This window comes from Rhincodon typus, chromosome 7, assembly GCF_021869965.1.
Source record: "Rhincodon typus isolate 14 chromosome 7, sRhiTyp1.1, whole genome shotgun sequence".
NCBI classification, from domain to species: Eukaryota; Metazoa; Chordata; class Chondrichthyes; order Orectolobiformes; family Rhincodontidae; genus Rhincodon; species Rhincodon typus.
The window spans coordinates 97,214,029-97,239,613 of NC_063338.1; the positions used below are offsets into that span (position 1 = coordinate 97,214,029).

At 46.0% G+C, this 25,585-nt stretch overlaps 1 long non-coding RNA gene across 1 annotated transcript in view; it reads left to right on the forward strand.

Moving 5' to 3' along the window:
- The window catches only part of LOC125483443, a 58,981-nt gene extending 37,352 nt beyond the window's left edge, over positions 1–21,629 (forward strand). Inside the window, exon 3 of the long non-coding RNA XR_007262397.1 lies at positions 21,587–21,629. This is a non-coding gene — a long non-coding RNA (uncharacterized LOC125483443). The remainder of the gene's footprint in view (positions 1–21,586) is intronic.
- The last annotated feature ends 3,956 nt before the right edge of the window (positions 21,630–25,585 follow it).

The window sequence follows — 25,585 nt, forward strand, 5'->3', positions numbered from 1 at the left end:
AGCTTTACTCTGTATCTAACCCCGTGCTGTCCCTGCCCTGGGAGTGTTTGATGGGGACAGTGTAGAGGGAGCTTTACTCTGTATCTAACCCTGTTCTGTCCCTGTCCTGGGAGTGATTGATGGGGGACAGTGTAGAGGAAGTTTTACACTGTGTCTAACCCCATTCTCTTCCCGTCCTGGGAGTGTTTGATGGGAGACAGGGCAGAACGAACTTTACTCTGTCCCTAACCCTGTGCTGTCCCTGTCCTAGGAGTGTTTGATGATGAAAGTGTGGAGGAGGCATTACCTTCAGTTTAAAGGTGTAGTGAGCGCTTTACGCTATGTCTAATCCTATGTGCACTGTTCTCTCAATGTTTGATGGGGACAGTGTTGAGTTTTCAGTTTAAAGGAGTAGAGGTAGTTTTATTCTCGATCTAACGGTGTATGTACTTCGAGTTATAGAAGGGTGCAGCTCAGTAAAAGGCCATTCAGCCACCTAACTATTCTAACCCTATTTCCCAGCACTTAGCCCATAACGCTGTCTGCCTTGGCATCTGAAGTTCACATCTAAATCCTTCTTCAATGTGATGAGGGTCTCTGTATCTCCCACCCTTAGAGGCAGTGAGTTCCAGACTCCCACCACCCTCTAGGTGAAAAGGGTTTTTCTCACGTCCGCTCTCAACCTCCTGCCCCTTCCCTTAAATATCTGGCCTGGGTCATTGATCCCTCCATCATGTTGCCCCTCATCATTTCACAAATCTCAATCATGTCCCCCTCTCAGTCTCTGCTGCTGTGCTGTACCTGTCCTGGGAGGATTTGATGGAGATGGTTGGCATGTTGCCGTTAATCTAACTGGCATTAACTTTGGAGTCCCTGTTGGGAGGATCCTGGCCAATCTGTATCCAAGTGGTCTCCCTGCACATCAGAGCCTGCTCTCTGATTGGATAGTCTGGCTCTCTCTCTCGAGCTAACTTGTTGAACACTGGGTGAGACTGATGCTGATGAGAGCATCAGAGGGAGGAGCAGCCTTGAAATCCATCCGGCGATGACTCAACTCTTCCGAGACTGAGATCATTGCTGGTTCTGAAGACACAGTTTTGGGCCAAACCAGGAGCTGTAACTGGACTGAGTTTTAAATAATGTCAATACTTTAATTCAGAACACCACTGTTTCACTCGTTATGTTTTTGTGCTGAGGAACTGTTGCTTGGTCTGGGTGATTAAAGGTCTCACTTGGCATTGATTGCCTGTTGCTTGGTTCCTGTGCCAGTGAACAGTGTGTACCTCACATTCCCCACTTCCCCCTTGCTCACTCGCCCTGATTCTGGAGTGGGGCTTACAGCACATGTGCTTTTCATCTACAGGCCTCTCAACTGGGGACAATTTGCTTTCAGTACAGCCCATTGCCAGCTTGTTGCCTGGAAATGATAACCCTGCTCCACCCTGCTGAGGCAGGAAGGAGGGGCAATGGTGAGACAGCTGACTGTGAGTGTGTGTGTGTGTGTGTGTGTGTGTGCGCGCGCGCACGTACATGCGTGCGTGTGTGTGTTCACACTGTTCCTAGAATTACAGGAAAGATGTGGAAGCGTTGGAAAAGGTGCAGAGGAGATTTACTAGGATGTTGCCTGGAATGGAGCGAAGGTCTTACGAGGAAAGGTTGAGAGAGCTAGGGCTTTTTTCTTTAGAACGACGAAGGATGAGAGTTGACTTGATAAAGGTGTAAAAAATGATCAGAGGTATAGATAGAGTAGACAGCCAGAGACTTTTTCCTAGGGTGGAGGTAGCTATTATGAGGGGACTAGTTTTAAAGTGAGTGGAGGTAGATATAGGGGAGACGTCAGAGGTAGGTTCTTTACTCAGAGAGTGGTCGGGGCGTGGAATGCATTGCCGGAGAGGGTAGTGGAGTCAGCCTCATTAGGGGCATTTAAGCAGCTATTGGATAGGCATATGGATGATAGTATAAGGTAGGGGTGGAGGTTAGATAGACCTTAGGATGAGGGTAAAAGTTTGGCACTACATCGTGGGCCGAAGGGCCTGTACTGTGCTGTACTGTTCTATGTTCTACAGTGCAGAAAGAGGCCATTCGAGTCAGCACCGAACCTCCAAAGTGCACTTACCCTCTCCCCTTTGCATTTACCATGGCCAATCCACCTAACCTTTCGTCACTGACTCACGCAGCAGTTTCTTCCCATTCTCCTGAGCTGCTGGGCCTGGCCAAGTCTTAAGGACTGAAGTGAACAAAATGTGAGATTCTTGAGTGAAGTGAAAGATAACAATCTGATCTGCCCTGGATACTTACACCATGATTTGAGACCAAGGACCATAAGACCATAAGATATAGGAGCAGAATTAGGCCATTCAGCCTATCGAGTCTGCTCTGCCATACGATCATGTCTTATATGTTTCTTAACCCTATTACCCCCTTACTAATTAAGATCCTTCCTATCTCTGTCTTAAATACACTCAATGACTTGGTCTCCACAGCCATCTGTGACAATGAGTTCCACAGATTCACCATCATCTGGCTGAAGACATTCCTCCTCATCTCAGTTCGAAAGGGTCATCCCTTCGCTCTGGAGCTTTGCCTGTGGGTCCTCATCTCTCCTACTTGTGGAAACATCTTCTCCATGTCCACTCTCTTATTCTATAAGTTTCAATGAGGAAAATGAAAATGGCCAGGACCCCTGCCATTGGGATATCACAGAAATGAACCTAGATTTTCCAGGGAACATGGTGTCCCAGGCCATGGCTATTGGGCCAATACCATGGAATCTCTATTATAAAATCCAACGCCCTGTCTTCATTTTTGAATATTTGCATATCAGTGAGTTATCTTTGTAAGTTTTGGCACACTGTACTTCAAACATGCCATTGTTTGCTACAATATGTCCTGAATCTAATGCTGCCTTTTCTGATGGTAAAAACACAGAAAATACTCAGGAACATGAGAAGACCAGTGCCACTTTAACAGGAACCAATCACCAAGGCCCAAACTTGTTCATTTAAGACAATAGGTTCACTTCAATGTTCAGGATTTTTAAACTTCATTCATGCGATGTGGGTGTCACTGGCTGGGCCCAGCATTTATTGCCCGTCCCGAGTTGCCCCTTGAGAAGGTGGGGTGAGCTGCTTTCTTGAACCGCTGCAGTCCATGTGTTGTGGGTTGACGCATAATGTCCCTTCGGAAGGGAATTCCAGGATTTTGACCCAGCGACAGTGAAGGAACAGCGATATATTTCCAAGTCAGGATGGTGAGTGGCTTGGAGGGGAACTTGCAGGGGGTGGTGTTCCCATGTATCTGCTGCCCTTGTCCTTCTGGATGGAAGTGGTTGTGGGTTTGGAAGGTGCTGTCTGAGGATCTTTGGTGAATTTCTGCAGTGCATCTTGTAGATAGTACACACTGCTGCTACTGAGCGTCGGTGGTGGAAGGAGTGGGATGTTTGTGGATGTGGTACCAATCAAGCGGCTGTTTTGTCCTGGATGGTGCCAAGCTCCTTGAGTGTTGTTGGAGCTATAGCCACTCGCCGCAATATCCCGAGCTTCTGGCCTTCTCTTGTAGCTACTGTGTTTATGTGGAGAGTCCAGTTGAATTACGTCAGAGATAACCCCCAGGATGTTGATGGTGGGGGATTCAGTGATGGGAACACCATTGAATATGAGGGGGCAGTGGTTAGATTGTCTCTTATTGGAGATGGCCATAACCTGGCATCTGTGTGGTGTGAATGTTGTTTGCCACTGACAGTCATAGATTCACAGAGTAATACAGCATGGAAACAGGCCCTTCAGCCCAAACTGGTCCATGCTGACCATGCTGCCCACTCAGCTAGTTCCAATTGCCTGCATATGGTCCATATCCCTCTAAATCCTTCCTATCCATGTACCTATCCAAATGTTTTTTAAATGTTGCTGTTGTACCTGCCTCAACCACTTTCTCTGGCAGCCCATTCCATATACACACCACTCTCTGCGTGATGAAGTTGCCCCTCAGGTCCTTCTTAAATCTTCCCCCTCTCACCATAAATCTATACTCTCTAGTTTTCAATTCCCCATCCCTGGGAAAAACGCTATATGCATTCATCCTATCAATGCCCCTCATGATTTTATACACCTCAATAAGGTCACCCCTCATTCCCCTACGTTCCTATCCTGGCCAACCTCAGGCTGACTAGTCCTGGAAACATCCTCGTAAATCTCCTTTGCACACTTTCTAGTTTAACTATGTCTTTCCTATAACAGGGTGACCTAAACTGTACACAATACTCCAAGTGCGGCCTCACCAATGACTTATACAACTGTAACATAACGTCCCAACTCCTTTACTCAATGCCTCGACCGATGAAGGCCAGCATGCTAAATGCCTTCTTCACCACCTTGTCTACTTGTGATGCTGCATTTAACCAACTGTATACATGTTCTCCTAGGTCCCCCTGTTCCACAAAACTCCTCAGGACCTTACCATGTACTGTACAGGTCCTACCTTGGTTTGACTTTCCAAAGTGCAACACCTCACACTTATCTGTATTGAATTGCATTTTCCAATTCTCAGTCCACTTCCCATTCTGATCAAGACCCCTCTGTAATTTTTGATAACCTTCCTTGCTATCAACGATACCTGCTAATTTTGGATCATCTGCAAACTTACTATTCATGCCTTGTACATTCACATCGAGATCATTTATGTCAATAACAAATAACAAAGGTCCCAGCACCGACCCCTGTGGCACACCCCTAGTCACAGGCCTCCAGTCCAAGAAACAACCTTCAACCATCACCCTCTGCTTCCTACCATTGAGCCAATTCTGAATCCAATTAGCCAGCTCTCCCTGGATCCCATGCAATCTAACCTTCATGACTAACCTGCTATGCGGGACCTTGTCAAAGACTTTACTTAAGTCCATATAGACAACATCCACTGCCCTACTCTCATCCATCCTCTTGGTTACCTCTTCAAAAAACTCTAAAAGATTTGTCAGACATGACTTCCCTCGCAAAAATCCACACTGACCTAATCAGACCTTGACTGTCCAAATATTGGTTGATCCTGTCCCTCAGTATCCTCTCCAATAACTTGCCTACCACTGATGTCAGTCCCACTGGCCTGTAGGTCCCTGGCTTGTCTTTGCTACCTTCCTTAAACAATGGAACAACATTAACCACCCTCCAGTCTTCCGGAACTTCACCAGTGGCTAGAGATGAAGCAAAAATCTCCACAATTTCTGCAATTTCTTACCGAGTCTCCCACAATGTCCGAGGATGGACTTGTTCAGGCCCAGGGGATTTATCCACCTCAATGTGATCTCAGACTGCAAACACTTCCTCTCTGGTTACATGTTTGCGGTCCAAAATATACCCACTTGCTTCCCTTATTTCCTTAGTGTCCATGATTCTCTCCTCAGTAAACAGTGAGGAGAAATAGTCATTTATAATCTCCCCCATCTCCTATGGCTCCACACATGGACCACCATGCTGATCTTTAAGGGGACCTATTCTCACCCTGGCCACCCTTTTACTCTTAATACAAGTGTAGAATCTCTTGAGATTATCTTTAACCTTATCTGCCCGATCTATCGCATACTCTCTTTTTGCTCCTCTGATTTCCCTCTTAAGTGTGCTAATACACATTTTATAGTCATGTAGGGATTCAAAGAACAACAAAGAACTAAGAAAATTCCAGTACAGGAACAGGCCCTTTGGCCCTCCAAGCCTGCACTGACATGCTGCCCATCACAACTAAAACCCCCTACCCTTCCGGGGACTGTATCCCTCTATTCCCATCCTATTCTTGTATTTGTCAAGATGCCCTTTAAAAGTCACTGTAGTATCTGCCTCCACTACCTCCCCCGGCAGTGAGTTCCAGGCACCCACCACCCTCTGTGTAAAAAACTTGCCTCGTACATCACCTTTCAACCTTGCCCCTCACACCTTAAACCCATGGTCCCTGGTAACTGACTCTTCCACCCTGGGAAAAAGCTTCTGACTGTCCAGTCTGTCCATGCCCTTCACAATCTTGTAGCCCCTCAACCTCCGTCGTTCCAGTGAGAACAACCCAAGTTTCTCCAACCTTTCCTCATAAATAATGTCCTCCATATCAGGCAACATCCTGGTAAATCTTTTCTGTACCCTCTCCAAAGCCACCACATCCTTCTGGTAGTGTGGTGACCAGAATTGAACACAATATTCCAAATGCGGCCTAACGAAGGTTCTATAAAGCTGCAACATTACCTGCCAATTTTCAAACTCAGTGCCCTGGCCAATGAAGGCAAGCATACCGTATGCCTTGCAGACTACCTTCTCCACCTGCATTGCCACTTTCAATGATCAGTGTACCTGTACACCCAGATCCCTCTGCCTATCCGTACTCTTAAAGGTTCTGCTATCTACTGTATATTTTCCAACAGGATGAGACCTTCCAAAATGCATTACCTCACATTTTTCCGGATTAAACTCCATCTGCCATCCCTCTGACCAAGTCACCAACCGATCTTTCTCCTACTGTATCCTTTGATGGTCCTCATTGCTATCCGCAATTCCACCAACCTTTGTGTCATCGGCAAATTTACTAATCAGACCAGTTACATTCTCCTCCAAATCATTTATATATATTACATACAGCAAAGGTCCCAACACTGATCCCTGAGGAACACCACTGGTCACAGCCCTCCATTCAGAAACGCACCTTCCCACTGCTACCCTCTGTCTTACCTTCTGTATCAGCCTGCCTTGAGGGACCTTGTCAAAAGTCTTACTGAAGTCCATGTTGACAACATCCATTGCCCTACCCTCATCGACCATCTTCGTCATTTCCTCAAAAAACTCAACCAAGTTAGTGAGACACGACCTCTCCTTCACAAAACCATGTTGCCTCTCGCTAATACGCCCACTTATTTCCAAGTGGGAGTAAATCCTGTCTCAAAGAATCCTCTCCAATAATTTCCCTACCACTGACATAAGGCTCACCGGCCTGTAATTAGCTGGATTATCCCTGCCACCCTTCTTAAACAAAGGAACAACATTGGCTATTCTCCAATCCTCTGGGACCTCCCCTGTAGCCAGTGAGGATACAAAGATTTCTCTCAATGTCCGATAGCTTAATCCTAATGTATGCCTTTTTCTTTTTCCTGACCAGAGCCTCAATATCCCTCGTTAGCCAGGGATCTACAAACTTGCCGGCTTTCCCTTCACCCTCACAGGGACATACAGTCCCTAGATTCTTGATATCACACTTTTAAAAGCCTCCCATTTGTCAGTCGTTCCTTTTCCTTCAAACAGACTCACTCAATCGACCTCTGCAAGATCCTGTCTAATGGCCCCAGTATTGGCCCTGCTCCAGTTTAGCACCTTAACCTGTGGACCTCTCCTATCTTTCTCCATGACTATGTTAACACTAGGAGAGTTATGGTCACTGGACCCAAAGTGTCCTCCAACTGACACTTCAGTCACTCGTTTCCGAAGAGAATGTCCAGTGTTGCACCTTCCTGGGTAGGGCCCTCTACATATTGATTTAGGAAACTTTCTTGGACACATTTGACAAATTCCACCCTGTCCGGGCCTTTTACACTCTGGGTGGCCCAGTCAATACAGGAGAAACTAAAATCTCCAACCAATACTACGCTATTATTCCTACAATTATTCTCTGTAATCTCTCTACACATCTGCTTCTCCAGTACCCACTGGCTATGTGGGGGTCTATAATACCAACAGAGTGACCATCCCCTTCTTGTTTCTATGTTCTAACCATATTGGCATCATTTGATGACCCCTTAAGGATACCCTCTCTAAACACCCTTATCAAAAGGGCAACTCCCCTTCCTCACTTACTTGTTAGCCCAAGCCTGGATATTATCCAGATCTTGTTGCATTTGAACACGGTCTGCTTCAGTATCTGAGGAGTCACGAATGGTGCTGAACATTGTACAATCATCGGCGAACATCCCCACTTCTGACCTTATGATGGAGGGAAGGTCATTGATGAAGCAGCTGAAGATGGTTGGGCCGAGGACACTACCCTGAGGAACTCCTGCAGAGATGTCCTGGAGCTGAGGTGACTGACCTCCAACAACCACGACCATCTTCCTATGTGTCAGGTATGACTCCAACCACCGGAGCGTTTGCCACCTGATGCCCATTGATTCCAGTTTTGCCAGGGCTCCTTGATGCCACACTTGGTCGAATGCAGCCTTGATACCAAGGCCTGTCACTCTCACCCCATCTCTGGAATTCAGCCCTTTTGTCCATGTTTGAACCAAGGCTGTAATGAGGTCAGGAGCTGAGTGGCCCTGGCAGAACCCAAACTGGGCGTCACTGAGCAGGTTAGTGCTGAGCAGGTGCTGCTTGATAGCGCTGTTACTGACACCTTCCATCACTTTACTGATGATCGAGAGGAGACTGATGGGGCGGTAATTGGCCGGGTTGGATTTGTCCTGCTTTTTATGTACAGGACATACCTGGGCAATTTTCCACATTGTTGGGTAGATGCCAGTGTTGTAACTGTACTGGAACAGCTTGGCTAGGGGACCGGTGAGTTCTGGAGGACAAGTCTTCAGTACTATTGCCAGAATGTTGTCAGGGCCCATTGCCTTTGCAGTATCCAGTGTCTCTAGCTGTTTCTTGATATCACGTGGAGTGAATAGAATTGGCTGAAGACTGGTATCTGTAATTCTGGGGACCACTGGAGGAGGCCGAGATGGCTCATCCACTCGGCACTTCTGGCTGAAGATTGCTGCGAATGCTTCAGCCTTATCTTTTGCACCGATGTGCTGGGCTCTTCCATCATTAAGGATGGGGATATTTGTGGAGCCTCCTCCTCCAGTGAGTTGTTTAATTATCCACCACCATTCACAACTGGATGTGGCAGGACTGCAGAGCTTAGATCTGACCCATTGGTTGTGGGATCGCTTAGCTCTGTCTATCACTTGCTGCTTTCGCTGTTTGACGTGCAAGTCGTCCTGTTTGGTGGCTTCACCAGGTTGATACCTCATTTTCAGGTATGCCTGGTCCTGCTCCTGGCATCCCCTCCTGCACTCTCCATTGAACCAGGGTTGATCCCCTGGTTTGATGGTAATGGTTGAGTGGGGGATATGCCGGGCCATGAGGTTACAGATTGTGCTGGAGTACAATTCTGCTCCTGTTGATGGCCCACAGCGCCTCATGGATGCCCAGCCTTGAGTTGCTCGATCTGTGCGAAGTCTGTCCCATTTAGCACGGTGATAGTACCACACAACACGGAGGTTATTCTCAATGTGAAGGCGGGACTTTGTCTCCACAAGGACTGTGCGATGGTCACTCTTACGGATACTGTCATGGACAGATACAACTGCAGCAGGCAGATTGGTAAGGATGAGGTCAGGTATGTTTTTCCCTCTTGTTGGTTCCCTCACCACCTGCCGCAGACCCAGTCTAGCAGCTATGTCCTTTAGGACCCGACCAGCTCGATCAGTATTACTGCTACCGAGCCACTCTTGGTGGTAGACATTGAAATCCCCCACCCAGAGTACCTTTTGTGCCCTTGCCATCCTCAGTGCTTCCTCTAAGTGTTGTTCAACATGGAGGAGTACTGATTCATCAGCTGAGGGAGGACGGTACGTGGTAATCAGTAGGACCTTTCCTTGCCCATGTTTAACCTGAAGCTGTGAGACTTCATTGGGTCCGGAGTCAATGTTGAGGACTCCCAGAGCAACTCCCTCCCAACTGTATCCCACTGTGCCGCCCCCTTTGCTGGGTCTGTCCTGCCGGTGGGACAGGACATACCCAGGGATGGTGATGGTGGTGTCTGGGACGGTGTCTGTGAGGTATGATTCTGTGAGTATGACTATATCAGGCTGTTGCTTGATTAGTCTGTGAGACAGCTCTCCCAATGTTGGCACTAACCCCCAGAGTTAGTGAGGAGGACTTTGCAGCATCGACCGGGCTGTTTCTGTCGTTGTCTTTTCCGGTGCCTAGGTCAATGCCAGGTGATCCATCCAGTTTCATTTCTTTGAGAGTTTGTAGCGATTGGTACAACTGAGTAGCTTGCTAGGCCGTTTCAGGGGGCAACTGAGAGTCAACCACATTGATGTGGGTGTGGAGTCACATGTAGGCCAGACCAGGTAAGGATGGCAGTTTCCTTCTCTAAAGGGCTTTAGTGAACCAGCTGGGTTTTTCTGACAATCGATAATGGGTTCACGGTCATTTGTAGATTCTTAATTCCGAATTCTTTATTTATCAAATTCAAATTTTACCATCTGCTGTGGTGGAATTCACACCCGCGCCTCCAGGACATTTGCTGAGTTTCTGGATTAATAGTCCAGTGATTACCCCATTTGGCCATCAAAGCCATGGGTTCCAATCCTACAATGACCAATGGTGAAATTTAATCCAGTAATATCTGAATATAGAGCTGACCTAATGACGATCATGGAATCATTGTCAATTGTTGGAAAAACCCAGCTGCTTCACTCGTATTATTCAGGGAAGGAAATCTCCCATCCTTACCTGGTCTGGCCTACATGTGACTCCCGATCCACAACAATACATTGACTGTGCACAGCAGGCTGGGCAATTCGGAATGGGCAAAAAGGAATGGCCTCGCCAGTGACACCCACATCCTGTAAACGAATAAAATAAAAATGATTTCCCTGAACTGCTTCTGGTGCAAATAATCCTCTTTGCTAAATAACAAGACCAAAACTGTGCACAGTTCTGTAGATGTGGTCTCAGCAATTCCCTGTACAGTTGTAAGAAAACATTCTTACTATTCTATTTCATTTTCATTGCAACGAGCACCAACATTTTATTTGTATTTCTCTTCACTTGCTGTGCCTAACATTTTTTGATTGACGTACAAGAACAACCACATCCTGGCCTTTGCAATCTCCCTCCTTTTAAATAATTTGCTACTTTTCTCCTCCTCCTGGCAAAGTGACACATTCACATTTTCACATATTCTACTCCATCTGCTAATTTTGTTCCCCCACTCACTCTCCCTTTCAGAAAAGATTTACCAGCATGTTGCTGGGAATGGAAAGTTTGAGTTATAAATATAGGCTGGGACTTTCTTCCCTGGAGGGTAGGAGGTTGAGGGGTGACCTTATATAGGTTTATAAAATCAGGAGGGGCATGGATAGGGTGAATAGCCAAGGCCTTGTCCCTAGGGTAGGTGAATTCAAAACCAGAGGGCATTGGTTTAAGTAAGAGGAGAGGAGAAAGACTTAAAAGGGACCTGAGGGGCAACATTTTCACACAGAGAGTGGTTTGTATGTAGAATGAACTGCCAGAGGAAGTGGTAGATGCCAGTTCAATATGACACTTTCTTCAGAACTCTGTTCAGAAATCCTCAGTTCTGAAGAGTCAGGCCAAACTCGAAATGTTAAATCGGTTTCTTTCTCCAAAGATGCTGCCAGACCTACTGAGTTTCTCCAGCACTTTCTGCTATTCATTCATTTCAGATTTCCAGTATCTGCAGAATTTTGTTTTTCCTTTCCCACCTATCTTTGTGTCATCAGCAAATTTGTCACCAGGACCTGCAGTCCCTTAGAGGTGTTCCTGAAAACAAAATTGATAGTATTTTTCTGCGGACACTATTGGTTATAATTAGTTACAGACTCATTCCATTCTGTGATTTTCCACCCACCATCAGCTGGAAACAATTCAGCATTTGCTTCTTGTGTGACTGAAACCTTCCTCTGGTTTTTGCTCCTTGGATCGGATAAGTATGGCCCCAGCTACTGAAACTGTAAGGAAATGCATTCACTCCTGATTTGTTCTTGTCGATCCCCTCTTTCCTCCTTTCTGTTCACACTACTAGATTAATGACTCAGTGCAAAATCGTCAGGTTACTGATGAGATTGTAAGATGGATGATAATGGAATAGTTTAGGTTAGATGGGCTTCAGATTGGTTTCACAGGTCGGCGCAACATCAAGGGCCGAAGGGCCTGTACTGCGCTGTAATGTTCTATGTTCTATGTTCTATGTTCTATCAAACTGGGGGGGGGGGGGGAGCAGGGGTTGGAGCTAGTCTGTGAATGACTGAGCCAATCTAAGGAACTGCCAAGGCGACACTAACCAAGAAGAGTTTGTGGCTCTGGATCCGTATCAATAAGATATTCCAGACCGGTTAGGACAAGGCATGGCAGGGCAATGATAACAGCAGCTTAAACGTTCCTCACTGGGCTAGTGACCCAGGCTAATCCTCTGGGGAGATGGATACAAATCACACACCACGGCCGCTGCTGAGATTTAAATTCACTTAATAAAATCTGGAATTAAGATCTTGTCTCAGTGATGTTGACCATGAAACCATAGCGGGTTGGTCTAAGAACCCATCTGGTTCACTAATGCTCTTACAGAAAGAAAGTAAGGCCAGAGGACCATCGGAAATAGGAACAGGAGTGGGCTGTTCTGCCCCTCGAGCTTGTTCCGCCATTCAAGAGAAACATGGCTGATCTGACATTCCTCATGGACAGTTTCCTGCCCTTTCCCTTGACTCTCCGACTGATCAAGAATCTATCTGTCTCAGCCTTAAATATGCATGTGAGCCCAGGCCCACTGCAATGTGATTGACTCTTAACCATCCTCTGGATATTTAGGGAAGGGAAGTAAATGCTGTCCTAGCCAGAGACACCCAAATCTTGCAAATGAATTTTAAAAATTGCAGTTTGGTCTGCGGTAAAAGAAGTGCCAGACACTCTCAGGTCCCTTTGGTCTTACAGGGCTCACCTCTCTATTTCAAGACACAGTTTCTTCAAAGGAAGGCAGGTATTTGCTCCCAAAGCTCTCAGCTGGGCCACATTACCACAACGCCGGGAACACATGGGCATAGAATGGGTGAAATGTCCAACTTGTGAGGCAGTTTATTGGCCAAGGATTCACAATGAGGGTGTGTTTGTGACAGGCTAAAGCTGCCAGACACAGTAACGTAGAGAACTTCTACACCCTGCCCTCACAAGGTTCCCTCAGTCCCTGGCCACTCACCTGCTTATCAGAACTGAAGATGACTCCATCTGAGTGTCCGATTATTTCTGTAAGTTTCTAATGATCAGGCGGGTAAAGGGCTCTTCGTATAGACACATTGAGTCTCAGTTTCAGTCTGTCTGGTGCACTGGACGGAATCTTCGCTGACAGTGAGCCATGGATTCCAGGCACACTTTGTCAGGAGGACGTGCCAAATGGGGTGTGATCCCATGTGACAGCCTCACCACAACACCCCCATTTCAAACAGTCACTGAGTGAACTCCTCACACTGCTCATTTGCTCTTCCCAAAGTGGGACAGTGAAGCAAGACTTTCATGTTTCACCTCTGGTTATGGGGTCACTATCTCATCTTTAGACAGCACGTCAGGAAGGCAAGTGATAACATTTTTGATGTGCCTCCACCATTCACAATCTCCGTGACACAGGACACAGCTCTTAGCAAACGTGAGAGAGTACCGAAGGTGCCTGACATGCAGATATACGGCTACCACACCCACACATTGAGGACAAAGGCTCTGGGTCACACATGGGGACATGGTGAGTGCACAGTCAGACCAGGGCTTATGAAGGAGGTATGGATAGTATGTCTGCAGATGACACTATATTGGAGGTGTATTGGACAGAGAAGAAGATTATCTCAGAGCACAACAAGATCTTGATCAGACGGGCCAATGGGCCAAGGAGTGGCAGATGGAGTTTAATTTAGATAAATGTGAGGTGCTGAATTTTGGAAAGGCAAATCAGGACCGGACTTACACACTTAATGGTAAGGCCCTGGGGAGTGTTGCTGAACAAAGAGACCTTGGAGTGCAGGTTCATAGTTCCTTGAAAGTGGAGTCACAGGTAGACAGGATGGTGAGGAAGGTATTTGGTACGCTTGCCTTTATTGGTCAATGCATTAAATATAGGAGTTGGGAGGGTCATGTTGCGGCTGTACAGGACATTTTTTAGGCCACTTTTGGAATACTGCATGCAATTTTGGTCTCCCTGCCATAGGAGGGATATTGTGAAACTGGAAAGAGTTCAGAAAATATTTACAAGGATGTTGCCAAGGTTGGAGGATTTGAGCTATAGGGAGAGGTTGAACAGGCTGGGTCTATTTTCCATGGAGCGTCAGAGGCTGAAGGGTGACCTTATAGAGGTTTATGAAATCAAGACAGACCATGGATAGGGTGAATAGACAAGGTCTTTTCCCCCAGGGTAGGGGTGAGTCCAAAACTAGAGGGGCACAGGTTTAAGGAGAGAGGGGAAACATGTAACAGGGACCTGAGGGGCAACTTTTTCACACAGATGGTGGTGCGTGTATGGAATGAGCTGCCAGAGGATGGTACGATTACAACATTTAAAAGGCATCTGGATGGGTATATGAATAGGAAGGGTTTGCGGGATATAGGTCAAATGCTGGCATTGGGACTAGATTCATCTAAGGTATCTGGTCAGCAGGGACAAGTTGGAGCGAAGGCTCTGTTTCCATGCTGTACATCTCTATGACTCTATGACTATGAGTTATGACACCTCCTGGAGCAAAGCTGAGGAGAAACAAAATACAGTTAAAGGAACTGCCACCCAGGTGGATAGAGTTGTTAAGAAGGCGTATGGTGTGTTAGCTTTCATTAATAGAGGGATCGCGTTCAAGAACCGTGAAGTTATGCTCCAGCTATACAAAAGCCTGGTTCGGCCACATCTGGAGTATTGTGTCCAGTTCTGGTCGCCTCATTACAGGAAAGACGTGGAAGCGTTAGAAAAGGTGCAGAGGAGATTCACCAGGATGTTACCTGGAATGGAGGGAAGGTCTTATGAGGAAAGGTTGAGAGAGCTAGGGCTTTTCTCTTTAGAACGATGAAGGATGAGAGGTGACTTGATAGAGGTGTACAAAATGATCAGAGGTGTAGATAGAGTAGACAGCCAGAGACTTTTTCCTAGGGTGGAGTTAGCTATTACGAGCGGGCATAGTTTTAAAGTGAGTGGAGGTAGTTATCGGGGAGACGTCAGAGGTTGGTTCTTTACTCTGAGAGTGGTCGGGGCGTGGAATGCATTGCCGGAGAGGGTAGTGGAGTCGGCCTCATTAGGGGCATTCAGCAGCTATTAGATAGACATATGGATGATAGTATAAGGTAGGGGTGGAGGTTAGATAGACCTTAGGATTAAGGTAAAAGTTCGGCACTACATTGTGGGCTGAAGGGCCTGTTACTGTGCTGTACTGTTCTATGTTCTATGAATTGTACAATACACCACTGTGCACATAGAACATGACAGAATGCAACCAAACACCAACAGGGCACGATCAACACACTGATGACATCCCTACAAACCCAGACCAGCCAAGGGCAACATCCACATTTCCTGAAGGTTTCACCACAGCGTTGTCAATGATCAATATATATGGGCTGTTCAAGTTCTTTACTTGAGAATTTTACAATCCACATCTCTGTATAACTAATTCTGTTATTCCCAAATGTGTTGGTGTTTTCACTTGTAGAATTCGTGAGGTTTCTTTGAAAGAAAGGGCTGATATCTGATCACCTTTAGAGTGATGTTCCTTAAAGAGGTCAAGATACAAATGAGCCTCCTCCCTGGAAGTGGTCACCTGTGTAAACAAAGCCACGAGAAATCTTCACATACAAAGAAGTGTATTTTTGCCTCATTTGTGCTATATATCAGTAGGAGAACAATATTATAATAGGGGCCCCAGTGTATATTGAAGTTTCTGTGTATATTGGGCTGACGCAGTATAGAACCATAGAAAACTATGCCACAAAAGAAGACATTCAGCCCATCTTGTCTGTGCTAGTTGAATAAACTGACTGCCCGTTTTAGTGATGGTGTTAATGATGGTGTAGGGAAAGGAGATGAGGGAGTGAGTAGGGAGTGTTGAGGACATGCAGGATCAGTGATGTGGGAGCTAAGGAGGAAACAAGAGCGACTGGGGAAGAGATTTCAGACATTAGTGAGGGGGCTCGAGCATGAGCCTTGGTGGGAGGTGAGTACAGTGGCAGAGAGAGAGTGCAAGGTAGCAGGGAGAAGATGGTGCCACTTACCATGGCAGAGTGGGAACGGTCATTGACCTTCTTATGGCACTGCCGGCCATTCTGTAAAGGCAATACTAAACAAGATGGTGAGCTCGGACCAGGCTGTGAGGTTCTGATGGTTTGGCCTCCTGTGGGGGAAAAGAACTCCCCCTGCTTTACATCTCCTGCTTGACCAGGCCTTTGGGGTCCCAGCTGGAGAATCACACCTTCCACCTCTGATATGATCAGAATTTGTCAGTTTTAAGTGGGGCAGAGTCAGAATGTCAGCGCTCATCCTGGTGTGTAGTGGTCTTTTCAACAAGGTGCATGTGGCAGCAATGTTGTTCTTTTAGTGGATAGCTGCTGAATAGTGAGTTATTCCAGGAGTGACCTGTGGTTAGTTGGAACTAGAATTGGAGGACAGGCACACTGTAGGAGCAAGGTAGATGGTTAATGAAGCGAGTTTGGTAAGATATAGTGAGAAATCTCACTTAGCCTCACAGCAAGAAACTGCTCAAAATGCTCAATGCAACTCGCACTGAGCTAAACAGTGTACAGTTCTGCATTTGTTCCTTTTCAAAGGACTGAGGTGTCACTTTTTGAGGCAGTGTGGCATGAAGAGTCTTTGAGTTAAAGAAAAGCTGCCTAATGACAGCCTTTGGATTGGTCCAACTGTAGTTAGTTACAGCCTCATGATTATAGTGCACTCTGAGATATCCAAAAGCCTGAAACCAACACGCATCTCTGACTATCCCTCTCTCTGAGTGAAATAGACAAAAAAAAACCTGGAGGCTTTACAGAGAGAGTTCTAATATACAAAAAGACCTGGATTCAACTGATCAGCATTTGAATCATAGATTGACCATTACTCGACAGTCAACAATGTATTATCATGGTGAAAATCAAAAGAGCTGGAAGGAGCAACTCTCCGTATTGTGGTCTGGAGTTTGACAGAGACCGGTTTCCCCTGTCTATACTTTTCTGCACAGTATTTGTGTCAAAGGGTTTGTTTGTTGCCTGTTTTATTTGTGTTTGTTTGTTGGGTTTTTAAAGGGTAATAGTTTAAGTTACACAGCAGTAAATCAATAATGCACTTTTATCCATTTGTAAAGACTATTGTTTAAAATACTTAGAGTTATTTTCTGTTGATGATGAAACCTGGTGTGAATTACTTTTGAGACAACAAGGTGCAGGGCTGGATGAACACAGCAGGCCAAGCAGCATCATAGGAGCTTTTGTCCTGAATTGCAATCTGACCAAAATTGATCACTTTGGTGGTTTAATTGGGTAGCTACACAATTCTAACATCCTGTGGAAGAGTGAGACTCAATTACTAGTGCACACTTCCCACTTGAGTTGTGACAGTATATAGTGAGGTCTTTGTGTGTATTGGGATTACTGTATACTGAGGTCATTCTGTGTAGTGGGGTCACTGTGCATATTGAGGTTGCTGTACATATTGAGATTACTGTATATAATGGGAGTGGTGTGTATATGGGGTGTTGTGTCTATTGAAGTTCATGTATATTGAGGTTGCTGTGTATATTGGGGTCACTGTCTATTTGGGAATGCCTTGTATGTTGGGGTCTCTGTGTATACTGGTGGCTCTGTGTATATAGAGATTGCTGCATATATTAGGAGTGTTGTGTGAATTAGGGTTACTGTATTTTGGGATCACTGTATATTGAGATTGTTGTGTATTTTAGGGGTTCTATGCATACTGGGGGTGCTGTGTATATCAGGGTTACTGTATATTGGGGTCCCTCTCTATATTAGGGTCAATGTGTATATAGAGATGCCTGTGTGTATTGGGGTCACTGTATACACTGAGGTTATGATGGTGATTGAGGTGGTGGTGTTTTTGGGATGACCATGTAATGAGGACATGAAGGGAACTTCCCTTTGAGCCCGTCGAGGCTGTTCTAATCCAGTGAGATCATGACTGCTCTGTCTTTACTGCAGCCCACCTGCTTTCACCCAATGGCCTATCACTTTCTGTGCAGCAAAAGCCCATTGATTTCAATCGAAATAATGAAGTGAGTCAACATCTGGTTTTTTGAGCGAGAGAGGTCCTCACGTCAACCACTCTTTGTGCAAAGAAGCATTTTCTTCACTCCCCTCAATGACTTAGCTGTGGTCATGCCCCCTTGGTCTGAGACTTTGTGAAAACTATCTCTCCTATGAACGCCTTTCAAAACTTTAGAAACCTCAATCAAATCAACCCTTGACATTTTATATTCTGGAGAATACAGGCCCAGATCATAAATCCGACATTCGAACATGTTATATCATTGTATTCTGCTGAGCCAACCCGTTCCACAATCAGTGATGGCCTAGTCCTATTATTGCAGGTAATATACCAGATATTTGTGTAATGTCCGGGGGCCTGGGTTCGAATTCTGCCATGGTGGGTGGTAGAATTTGAATTCAATAAAAATCTGGAATTAGGAGTCTAATAATAACTGTGAAATCTCATATGGTTCACTAATGACCTTTAGGGAAGGAAATTTTCCATCCTTACCTGGTCTGGCCTACTTGTGACTCCAGACCCACAGCAATGTGGTTGACTCTTAACTGCCCTCTGGGCAATTAGAGATGGGCAATAAATACTGACTGAGCCAGCGACACCCTCATCCCGTGAATGAATAAAGAAAATCTTTCTGTGGAAAGTGCCCAAATTCTAGCCATTACCAAGCCCTGAGCAATTTTCATGTATTTTTTTCCTCCAACCACAACATTTTGTTGTTTGTTGTACTTGATCCCTTGAATCTCTTTGGATCTCCAGTGCAATTAGCTTTTCAGCATAATTATACTGGGATCCAGTTTTGAGCTCAAAGCAGATGAGCTCAATCCTCTCTGTGTTGAAACCAATCTGCCATAGTTTTGAGGATTCATGATCATTTATCACTGGATAATTGGTGCTGTCTGCACCCTTCATAACATGGCTCATTGTTCTGCTTTTGGAGTCACTAAGCAATATACTGGTTGGTTGGGATACCAGCACTAACTCTGTAAGACACTGTCCGACACTTCATCCAATGAAAGTGTGTGTATATGTGTGAATCCTGATTTTTGACATGTACAACCCACCGGTCCCAAACCATTTCCACAATCCGTCAACAATCCCTGGAGCTTTGAGCATAGTTCACAGTCTCTGTTGTGGAACTGTATTTAATATGTCTTGCAGTCCACTAACGCTGCGATAATAGATGATTCCTAAGTTGGCAACTTTAATAGCTTTCTCACTAAATATTGAGGCTGTTTAAATATCTGGGACTTTGTGTATCATAGAGTCAGACAGCACAGAAACAGTCCCTTCGGTCCCACCAGTCCATGCCAACCATGTTCCCAAACTAAACTAGTCCCACCTGCCTGCTCCTGGCCCATATCCCTTGAAACCTTTCCTATGTATGTACTTATCTAAGTGTCTTTTAAACGTTGTAACTGTACCCATATCCATCACGTCCTCAGGAAGTTCATTCCACACGTGAACAACACTGTGTGTAAAAAACTTGCCCTTCATGTATTTTATAAACCTCTCTGCTCTCACCTTAAAAATGTGCCCCCTCGTTTTGAAATCCCCCACCATAGGGAAAAGACATCCACCATTAACCCTATCTATACCCCTCATGATTTTATAAATCTCTCAACCTCCTACGCTCCAGTGAAAGATGTCCAAGCCTATCTAACCTTTCTCGATAACTCAAACCTTTGACATTCTGGGGATTCTGCTTTTTTCAGTGTTTCTTTTGGGGGTTGAACACAAAAACATAGAGAAAGTAGCAAGAACAGGCTATTCAGCCCTTTGAGCCTGCTCTGCTATTCAATATGATCATGGCTGCTCATCCAACTCAGTCTCCCATGCCCTTTGACCCCTTAGCCCTAACAAATATATCTAAATCTTTCTTGAAAATGTTCAATGCTTTGGAATTCCCTCCCTAAGGGCATTGTGGGTCAATAAATGCTGGGCCCAGCCAGAGACACCCACATCCCATGGATGAATTTAAAAATCCTCAACTCAACACCCCTACTTTTTTCCCATAACCTTCCATTCCCTTAGAATCCCTCTATTTCAGCCTTGACAATACTGAATGACCCAGCCTCGACAGCCCTCTGCAGCAAAGAACTCTACAGATTCACTCCCCTCTGAGAGAAGAAATTCCTCCTCATCTCTGTCTTAAATGTGTGACTCCTTACTCTGAGATGTTGCCCTCTGGTCTTAGACTCTCCCACAAGGGGAAGCAACCTCTCCACATCTCCCCTGTCAAGGCCCCTAAGAATCTTATATGTTTCAGTAAGGTCACCTCTCATTGCTCTAAATTCCAATGAATAAAGACCAAATCTACTCAACTTCTCCTCATAAGACAGTCCCTCTATACCCAGAATCAACTGTTTGAATCTCCTCTAGACTGCCTCCAATGTCAGTCTATCATTCCTTAGATAAGGGGGCCCCAAAACGGTTCACAGTATTCCAACTGCGATCTGATTAGTGTCTTGTACAGTTGAAATTGGATGCTGAGATAGTAGGAACTGCAGATGCTGGAGAATCTGAGATAACAAGGTGTAGAGCTGGATGAACACAGCAGGCCAAGCAGCATCAGAGGAACAGCATTTTCTGAAGAAGGGTCTCGACCCGAAACGTCAGCCTTCCTGCTCCTTTGATGCTCTTGGCCTGCTGTGTTCATCCAGCTCTACACCTTGTTATCTGAAATTGGATGCTAGCTGTTTTTAAAATTTATACATGAGGATTCCCTTAAGCCTGTGTTTCAAACTTTTTGCAGCCTTTCTCCATTTAAATAATTTCGAGATTTTCTGTTAATTTATTAATTTTGTTCTGAATATGATGTGCGCTTATGTAAAGAGCAATGGATTTTGCCTGTTTAGCATTTCCCCCATTTGATCCTATTTGCTGCTGTTTTCTCAGGCTGCTTCCCCTTTGACCTTCCTGTCCCTCACTGGGTTTTGTTAGAATAGTTATCCTGCAATGCAGCTGTATCCTTTTTGGGGGTTCTGCCCATTTCAGGGAACCCTTGCAACTTGAGGTTTCTGTGTATTTTGAGGTGACGTCTATTGATGGTTTCTGTCAATCCAGGTGTCTACATAGGAGAGTGAAACACCTCAGTCCAACTACCTTTGGGTCAAACTCAATCAATTCCATATTTAACTCACTTTGCTCAGGCTCACATTCGGCTCCCTCAGAAACCTACCTCCGTAGCCCCACATCCCAGCCTAGTAGTATTATTGCTGGACTGTTAATCTAGAGGCCCAGGTAACATGATGTAAACCCATGTTCGAATCCTGCCATAGCAGATGGTAGAATTTGAATTCAATAAATATCTGGAATTAAGAGTCTAGTGATGGCCATGAATCCACCTGGTTCACTAATGTCCTTTAGGGAAGAAAACTGCCATCCTTACCTGTTCTGGTCTACATGTGACTCCCGACCCACAGCAGGTTGACTCTTAATTGCCCTGTGGGCAATTAGGGATGGGCAATAAATGCTGACCTAGCCAGCGACGCCCTTATCCCGTGAATGAATTTTTTAAAAATTACAGACTGAGCTGTCCCGTTGTGTCATGCGTTTGATTTCTCACAGTTGAATATTTCTACCATGGAATGTAACTTAGTTTCTTGTGTTTTTTTGTTTCCAGCCATCCAGCACTATTATCCCACTGAACCATGTAGAGAGCACTGTGAGTACAAGTCAATGAAAACCTTCTTTCTGTCTTTCCTTTGTGAACATAAATGGGACCTGCATGTGTAAGGGACTGTGGGGGAGTGGCGGTGGTGGGGGGTGCGGGGGTGTGTGGGAATGGGTGGTGGTGGTTTGCCTGAGATACTGAATCTGCCCTTTGTATCTGTGTCACCAAAGGTGGCATTAAAGGGGGAAGCTCTTTACCAAGAGTGATGATGCTGAGTAGGGTTTCCATAAATTCACAAGTATTTAAGATGGGAGCCATGATGTGGAGGTGCCAGATTTGGACTGGGGTAGATAAGGTCAAAAGTCACACGATACCAAGTTATAGTCCAGCAGGTTTATTTGAAGACACAAGCTTTTGGAGTCTCATGGAGTTTCAGTGACACCTGAAGAAGGAGTGAGACTCTGAAAGCTTGTGTCGTCAAATAAACTGTTGGACTCTAACCGGGTGTGGTCTGATTTTTGACAAGTATGTAAGACACTACATGACAATGTGGTGACGTTAGATAGGGCCACCTGCAGGTGAAGCCATCTTTTGTCGGGCCCTACATTTGGAGTATTGTGGGCATTTCTGGTTGCCACAGCATGGGAACGGTGTGGAGGCTTTGGAGATGCTGCAACCAGAGGTGGCCTGGTCTGGAGGGTTTTATTTATGAGGAGAGATTCGATAAAGTTGGTAGGAGCAAATTACTGGAGGTGCTGGAATCCGCACTGAAAACAAAAAATAGTAGAGATCACAGTAGATCAGGCAGCATCCATAGAGACAGAGCAAGCTAATGTTTCAAGTGTAGGTGGCTCTTCAACATCGCCTAGACTCAAAACATTAGCTTGTTCTCTCTCCATGGGATGCTGCCTGACTCGCAATGATCTCTACTATGTTTTGTGTTTGGACAAACTTGGATTGTTTTCACTAGAGCATTGGAGGCTGAGCAGCAACCTGATAAACAGTAATAAGATTATGAAGGGCACGGATAGGGCAGAGAGATAGAGTGTTTTTCCCAGGGTGGAAATGGCAAGTACGAGGGGCTTAGGTTGAAGGTAACAGAGCAAATGTATAAAGGCGATGTGCAAGGCAAGTTTTTTTACGCAGAGGGTGGTAGGTGCCTGGAATATGGAAATGTTTGAAGCAGATACAGTAGCAACGTTTAAGAGGCATTTAGACAGACACATGAACAGGAAGGGAATAGAGGATATGGACCATATGCAGGGAGGTGGCATCGTGGCTCAGTGGTTAGCACTGCTGCCTCACAACGCCAGGGACCTGGGTTCAATTCCACCCTCGGGCGACTGTCTGTGTGGAGTTTGCACATTCTCCCTGTGTCTGTGTGGGTTTCCTCTGGGTGCTCCAGTTTCCCCCCACGGTCCAAAAATGTGCAGGTTAGGGTGGATTGGCCATGCTAAATTGCCCGTAGTGTTTAGGGGTGTGTAGATTAGGTGGGCTATGGGCTATGGGGGATGGGGATGGGGATGGGTCTGGGTGGGATGCTCTGAGGGTCAGTGTGGACTTGTTGGGCCGAAGACCCTGTTTCCACACTGTAGGGATTCTATGATGATGATTTGGGATTAGTTTAAAATAGAATCATGGTCATCACAGACAGTGTGGGCTGAAGGGCCTGTTCTTGTGCTATACTGTTCCATGTTCTATGTCACTGGGACCAGACAAAATCCCTTTGAGGGTATTACTGAGACAAAAGATATAACAGTGATGCCAGAGGACTACAAGGGGGAGGTGATGGCCTTGTGGTATTATCATGAGACTTCCAGAAACCCAGGGTTCAAATCCTGCTATAGTATGGTAGGATTTGATTTCACATAAAACAAATCTGGAAATAAGAGTCTAATGATGACCGTGAACCCATTATCGATTGTTGGAAAAACCCATCTGGTTCACTAATGCCCTTTAGGGAAGGAAACTGCCATCCTTACCCGGTCTGGCCTACATGTGACTCCAGACCCACAGCAATGTGGTTGACTCTTAACTGTCCTCTGGGCAATAAGTACTGGTCTAGCCAGTGGCGCCACATCCTGTGAATACCTTGCCCAAAATCAGTATAAACCCAGCCACAAAATCATGAAGGGAGCTATATCTCAAGGTATAAAAGGAACAGTCAGAAAATAACTATTGCACCCAGTGTGGTAGATAACTGACTGCATGCTTCCTTGTACAGTATTCCAGAGATCCAGGTCACCATCCCAAGGAGATCATTCCGTCCCTTCCCTCATTCCCTCCTCAAACTGAGGGAATTCTCCCCTCCTCCCCCTCCCCCTCCCCAAGCTGGGGGTTTTCTCCCCTCCTCTCCCTCAGCTTATGCCCACACTCTCATCGTTGAAATCTTTGTTTAAAGTCTATTCCCAGTCCCTGGTGAGTTGCCTCTGGCTACATAGGTTCTGTGATGTCCAGCACTGGCCTGGGAATGGCTGCAGTGTAGCGTCCAGTGAGCGGAGAAAGGGTTAAGGGTTGCTTTGCTGATCGTCTCTGGGAGCTGGTTTCACTGTGAGCTGGAGAGAGAGAGAGAGAGAGAGAGAGGGAGGTTTGAGGCAGCAGTGAGTGGTGTCAGCTGAGAGCCTGCTGAGGGGAGCTGTCAGAGAGAGCGAGAGAGAGGCATAGGGTGTGTGTCGATGTTGTGGTCTCGCAGTTAATCTCAAGGGAAGGAAGGAATGGGAAACAAGAGAGCAGAAACTGCTTAATGTCATGAAGAAATTGTGTCAACATTGTTGAAGACAGCTCCTTGTTGATCGTGATCGATGACCAGTGACTGGTTCTGAAATCTAAAACCTCACTCTAACAGCCCCCAGCTCTGGCTAATGCTTGTACCCGTGGTCTCAAACGGCAGAGAGAGAGAACGATGTCCTGGCGATGGAGTTGGCGCAGTCTATCCCAGGTACTGAGGGAGGGCTCGGGGTGAGAGACAGAGAGGGAGGGAGGGAGGGGTAAGTGAAAGGTGGAGAGGAAGACAAGACAGGAGAGGGATAGAGCATGGAAAGGAAGGAAAAGGGAGGAGTGTGAGAGGGAAATGTGAAAAGAAAGCAGGAATGTAGCCAGAACAGGATGGAGAGAAAGAGATGGAAGCAGGAGATAGAGGGAAAGCCACGGAGGAGAGAAACACATAACTTCAAGGAATAGAGAAACGCAGAGAGAGAGAGAGACAGAGTGTGTGTTAATAACGAGAGGGACAGAGAAATCTGCAGGGAGGTGACCCTGAGTCAAACATCTTGGAAGTTTTAATATTTGTGTTGATTCCTTTCTGAGCAGACTAGTGTGAAAAGTTTGCTTGTTTAGTTTGGGAAGGCTTGCAGCAGTTTCCTGATCCCTAATTGTTAGAATATGGGACCGTCGAAGGATTTATCCAACACTGTGGTTTAAAGTGGAGCTGCTGTTTGAGTTTGCAGCTGGAGCTGTGTTCTTATTGTATCCTGTTTGGAGCCTGTGACAGTTTCCAGGGAACACTGTCCAGCTAAGCTGGAGCATTCTGGGCCCAGGGACTGGGGCGGTTGGGTGTGCAGGGGAGGGTGTGGTGGTGGGGTGCAGTTGTTGGTGGGGGATCGGGGCGGGGGGGGGGGGTGCAGGTGTTGGTTTGGTGGGAGGGAGGGGATTGAGTTGGAATGGGAGGTGATGGTGTTGAGACCTGTGTTCTTCCGGGGAACAGCCATCCTTGTCTTTATTACCGGTCCCTCGTGTGTGAAATAACCGAGAACGGGAATAAGAACCCAGGTACTTAGGAAAACCTGCAAGGTCCCCCCAAGCCACTCACCATCCTGACTTGGAAATATATCACCGTTCCTTCACTGTCGCTGGGTCAAAATCCTGGAATTCCCTCCCTAAGGGACATTGTGGGTCAACCCAGAGCACATGGACTGCAGCGGTTCGAGAAGGCAGCTCACCCCCACTTCTCAAGGGGCAACTAGGGACGGGTAATAAATGCTGGGCCCAGACAGTGATATGTGGATTCTA